This window comes from Myotis brandtii, unplaced genomic scaffold, assembly GCF_000412655.1.
Source record: "Myotis brandtii unplaced genomic scaffold, ASM41265v1 scaffold693, whole genome shotgun sequence".
Lineage (NCBI taxonomy): Eukaryota > Metazoa > Chordata > Mammalia > Chiroptera > Vespertilionidae > Myotis > Myotis brandtii.
The window spans coordinates 1,141,122-1,147,121 of NW_005370710.1; the positions used below are offsets into that span (position 1 = coordinate 1,141,122).

Here is a 6,000-nt window from a genome sequence, read left to right on the forward strand (position 1 = left end):
CACGTGACGCCTTCCTGGGTGAGAAGGACAGCTGGTTAGGTAAACGTCACATTGGACAATATTCTGATTTGACGTCAACATTTGCATGGGACATTTGCATGACACCAGCGAGGCATGAAGATGAAAATACGTTACAGTGGCCTTTTCAGTGCTCAGTGACATGCCCGCTGCCCCCATAGATTGATGGTTGAGAAGGAAAGGCCACCTCCGATTATAAACCCCCGGCGCTGGCTCTTTACTCAGCGTGGGCCCTGAGCCCGCTGTAAGGATTCTGACGGCCCACGGGTTTGGACAAGAGCCGTCAGGCCCCTCGGGTAGGTGCTGTCGTCTGTGGGTGATGTAGGCCAGGTGTGGACAGGCAGCAAGCATTTGGAGTGAGTTGTCCTGGACTCGTTTCGGCCTTCATGGTGGAGACATTGTGCAGCCCGGCCTGGAACCGGGTCTCCTGCGGACCCCGTCCTCCTGGGCACTGCCCGCCGGGAGGACGGCGCTGCGGGTGGCTTCAAAGATCACGGAGGCCCAGGCCGGGCAGAAAACCTCCTTTCCATCCACCACGAACTCATCGTCCACTTTATGAACACTGGTGAAGACTGAACCTTAAGCCAAGAAGCATGTGGGAATAAAAGCTCAGCATCCTACGCTCTGAGAGAGGCAGGAGTGACATCAGGCGACTGGCCGCTGTGCACCGTCTGAGTGGCAGGAGGGGAGGAACTAGGGGACTCACTGCCATGTCCCCTCTGAGTGGCGTGAGGGGAGGAACTAGGGGACTCACCGAGCGCACTCTGAGTGGCGGGAGGAGGAGATTGGGAGCAGCACCTGGTGGGGAAGCCATGCTCTCGGACCTCCTGCTGGTGCGGGAAGAGCCATGACCCGGGGCTCTAATGAAGGAGTTCCCATGCAGAGGGAGACACTGTGGGACTCCACCCGAGTACAGCGCCAGGCAGCATCGTCCGCTGAGAAGACCCCGATCCTTTGAGGCAGGGCGCTGACGAGGAAGGAGAACAAGGAAGCCTCGGGAGTGATGAAAGGCCGGTCTCTCCATGGGACGGCGGGTGGTCTGTGCTGTCTGCTCCACGTTGGCGATTTTCACCCCATGTGCCATGGCTCACGGGGCGCCTCAGGAATGGTTAAAACATGCAACACCTGACTCTTTAGTCCAGGGCACTGACCTATTTCCCTTTTCAGTGGTTCTCAACCTCTGGCCCTTTAAATACAGTTCCTCATGTTGTGACCCAACCATAAAATTATTTTCGTTGCTACTTCATAACTGTAATGTTGCTACTGTTATGAATCGTAATGTAAATATCTGATATTCAGGATGGTCTTAGGCGACCCCTGTGAAAGGGTCGTTCGACCGCCAAAGGGGTCGCGACCCACAGGTTGAGAACCGCTGCTTTAGATTGTCAAATTAAAAAATGCCAACAGCCAACACAATAGCTATCCAGTGTGAATGAATAAATATCATACCTTTTTTTCCCATCAGCTCAGCAAAAGATATATTGTTGGTGTGCCCTGGAGTTTTAGTAATTAGTTGTCATGTGCCATAAGATGAGAAAGGTTGAAAATCGCTGTTCTATGTAACATATGTCTCAGTAAATAGTCTTTAAAGCCATTAAGCCCCTGGGAGGGCCATGCATTGGAGAAACTGCAATGTGTGAATTACTGTGTGTCTGTGGGAATGAGCACTCACACAGGTACACGCAGGTACATGCAGGTACACAGAGATACATTCAGGTACACATAGATATACGCAGGTACATGCAGGTACACAGATACATGCAGGTACACACAGATACATGCAGGTACACACAGGTATACAAGTATATGCAGGTACATGCAGGTACACAGAGATACATGCAGGTACACGCAGGTACATGCAGGTGCACGCAGTACATGCATGGACCCGTGTCCTCCACAGATCCCTTCTCAGGTCTGAGGGATAATGAAACATAGGGTTGATTTGAATCTGAAATGTCTTCTCAGAAATCCCACGAAAGGCCGCCTTTTAGAGACAGTGGGGTGACATCCACTCGCTTTCTGTCCAAAGTGGCCTCACACTGAGTTGACTGCCGTGCCCCAGCCTCCTGCATCCCGTATTTCTCCCTGGACGTCTTCCCTCGCCAGATGCTCATTTAAAAAATTGTCATCCTTTGAGTCAGCTGCGCGCACAGAGATGGAACTCCCCTGGCACCACCACAGCCGGCTTGTGCCACGGCGGACTAATTTTAACGCGGGTGTGATGTCTGTGATTTCTTTATTAACGGCTCCCAGACACCTTCGTGCTGTCGTACATACATCAGGGGGCTAGGAAGGGTGAGTCGGAGTGGCTGCTTCCTTCTAAGCTGTCATTTGGCTGCGCGGATTATTAATTATTAATTATTAGCTCCTCGCACCCACTCACGCAAAGGAGAGAGGCCACCTGCCAGGTCTCTCCAGGGAGCTGTGGCCACGGCCACACCCGGCCCGGCCTTCCTCCCACGCGCTCTGTGCCGGGTTAGAGGATGTAGAACAATCAAACCACGGAAGTCCCTGAAATAAAACACGGAGTCGAGAGGGTGTTTGCTGCGAGTGGGTCTGAGCTTCAGGAGGAAGCCGATGCGGGTGGCGAGGGGTCGGCTGGAGGGAAGGACGGAGCCATCTCCGATCCCACGCAGACAGCAGGGCCCGCCAGGAGCTGCTGGAGCTGCAGGGCCGGGGGCCAGGCTTGGGAGCCTCTCTCAGCCACGGAGAGAAATGGGGCCCCGAAGACCCGAGTTACGGGAAGGGCAGGTCCAGTGTTTGCTGAAAGCAGACGTCTGCTCGGTGAGTGCGGCGTTTCTCAGGGGCGCGTCTGGCTCTCACTCAGAGATGCGGGCACCAGGCGGGTCTGAGCCCTTTGGTTTCTCGGGGACACTTGGCTTTGAGGCTGGATGGGGCCTCCCCGCCTCCCTGGTCTCTCTGTAAAGTCCTGTTATGGTAAACCTGCCACAGGAAAATGCATGAGCTTCGGTTCTGTCCCTTTTTGGCCACACAGATTAGTCTCATTCCGAGTGCAGGATGGTTTGTTTTTTTTAAGCAATTTCTGAGTATTTCACAAGTGCGCTCTCCACCTCTCCCTCCATCACACCAGACGGAGGGCCCCTTGCCGATGCTACAGACGCCGCGCTGCTCTGGCGACGGTTTACAGACGGAAATTGCACCCGCGCTCTCATCTCTCCCGTGGTTTGGGTCCGGGCTCTGTCGGAATGAATGTTATGAAGGTAGAAATGATGTTGTGGTGACTGGGCTAAAATGAATGTGTGTGTTTCACCAGCTCAGCCATTCTAAGAGGTGATTTTAGAAATAATTACTTCGCTAAATCTCTGCAAACTTTCATGTATTAATAGAAACCTCAGCAGCTTTGCAACTGCAGCGGCCGCGGTTCTGTTTGACAACTTAGAAGAGATTCCATTTTAAAGCACAGGGTTGAAATAGAGTAAATGTGTTCTGTGTAAATGGCTGAATAGGAAAAGGACCTGGGAGATAAAAATGCCTCCAGTTCTCTTGCTGCTGTTGAACCATTTCTAACAAATTGAGGAGTTCAAGTTTTTCTTGAGTCCTGTGCGCCCTTAAAGCAGTGAAAGGAGAGGTGGCTTCCTGTGTGGGCCGGAGAGGCCTGGGAGTGACAGGTAGCACTTCACCAGTAAGTGACAGTGTGTGAGAAGTCATGCAAACTCCTCAAGTTTGAAGTGTGCCTGCGCAAGCAGCAAGCTGGTCCAAGGGGTCCTGAAAGGGAGCGGTTCGGCCACATAACTGCAGGACATTCTAAAAGCAAAAAAGTGATGCTTCTACTTTAGAATGGGATGCTTCCTTTTTTACTTTAAGTAAACCATTTTGTGTGTGCGTCACCAGGGAAACTCTGCATTAGGACAATTGCATGAAGTTGTTTCATGGATACTGTTTCAGACGTCCTCAGAATTAATCTCTGCAATTAATTCCACTTTGGGGTGATAATGGATTTGGCCAGTTACATGGATTGTAAGCAAAGCAACCATGCTTCTTATTTTAAATGCATATTTATTTTTAATAACAGCTATTATTTGTTTAAATCTTTATTGTTGAAAGTATTACATGTGTGCCCCTCTCTCCCCCACTGACCCCTCTAGCCTGCTCCCGCCCCTGCCCCTCACCACTCTATCGTCCATGTCCATGGGTTACGCATATTTGCATACACGTTCTTTGGTTGGTCTCTTCTCTCCCACCCACCCCCACCTTCCCTCTGCTCATTAGATTCCACATGTGAGTGTGAGACTTTGTCTTTTAAAAAAATTGCTATTTCCCTGACTTGACTTGCTCTATGAGAAGTTGATCCCTCGTGTTCTCACGGAGGGGAATCTGTAGGAGAGGGCTTACCGTGGGCATTTTAGGACGATTGTGTTGTGCACTGTGCTCTGGTTCCATATTGTTTTACAGACTCTCTCTGTCACAGAAGCATTTCCAAGCTCACTGGTGGGAGGTGTTTCCCGAAACCCGAGTTCCCTGAAACCCATGGAGATGAAATTTGGTCTGGACTTGATCACCAGTGACAGCTCCTCTTTCTTTCATTTTTGCTAATCAAATGAGAGATGGGAAGTTTAAAATCCATGAGCTCAGCCAGCGTGGCTCAGTGGTTGAGCATTGATCTATGAACCAGGAGGTCATGGTTCAATTCAAGGTCAGGGCACATGCCCAGGTTTCGGGCTTGCTCCCCAGTAGGGGGTGCGCAGGAGGCAGCCAATCAATGACTCTCTCTCATCATTGATGTCTCTGTCTCCCTCCCTCTCTGAAATCAACAAAAATATATATTTAAAAAATAAATCAATAAAATTTAGGAGAACCTAGGAGCCGAGGAGCACTTTGGAAAAAAGCAACAAGTCGAGTGCATTCTGTGGTCTGACCAGGCACTGTGCTTAGAAGGAGTTGTGGAAGGCAGAGGGAGAAGTATCCTTGGGCCAGAGCCCCGTCTCTGGGTCAGGTGTTCGGGGATGACGTTCATTCTGATCGCCTTGCCTGGGTTAGTCTCCAGGCTCGGTCTCTGAATTTCCTGGGTCCATGTCAACCACGTTAAGCACTCTAAGCTAGTCACTCGCTGTACCACCTCCACTTTCTTCCTTAAGACTAGTTTTGCTCATTGGAAGGTTTTGCTTTGACGTTGTAACGTCTGCAAGCACAGTTCTTGTGTCTGGTGATTTGTTTCCATGTGGGATATCTTAGGATTCACTTGTGATCTCAGACTCTGATGAGAGCCAGCTGTTTTAGAAAACAATCTATCTGCTTTCTCATCACATAGACCCTCTGAGCCCGAACTGAAGATGTTAATACCACATATCTCATTAGATTATTGAGGGAATCCAAGGAGACAACACATATAAACTACTTAGCATTTGCCTTGCAGATAGTAAATGCTCGATACATCTATGACTGCATCTACATATTATATCAACAGGGCTCATACTTTTCCAAAAATTGCTGCAATTAATTCTACTTTGGGGTTATAATGGATTTTGCCAGTTACATGGATTGTAAGCAGAGCAACCATGCTTCTTATTTTAAATGCATATTTATTTTTAATGAAGAGTAACAATAAAATGGTTTCTGTCATTACCAGCTCACCACATAATCACCCTGCAGTGCACGCGTACTTGGAAATAGTAACCTCCCATTTTTCTTCATACAGATCAATAGATGGGAGTGATTTTATTAGTTATGAACTACATCAAGGAGAAGCATGAGTCTCCATCACAGAACATGATCTAATGAGGGCAGGCAAACAGACTAATTAGGGGAGCGAGACTATCCCAGGAAACACCTAAATCAGGTTCCCCGCCCTCTATAAAGGAGCACCCCCTCTTCTTCTAGAACTTTAAACCCTTTCTAGAACTTTCCTGGCTAATGCCACCATCAAACCATATTTTTCTCGCTTTAAACACTTCTACTGTCACAAAATTAGAAAGGTGTTCCTGTATTATTTTGAAATGTTCTCTATTTTTTGTATTGTAGCCA

General features: G+C 49.0%; 1 protein-coding gene across 2 annotated transcripts in view; it reads left to right on the plus strand.

The window, feature by feature from the left end:
* The window catches only part of CNTN4 (contactin 4), a 387,684-nt gene that overhangs the window by 72,523 nt on the left and 309,161 nt on the right, over window positions 1-6,000 (plus strand). The gene's annotated exons all lie outside the window — the stretch shown is intronic.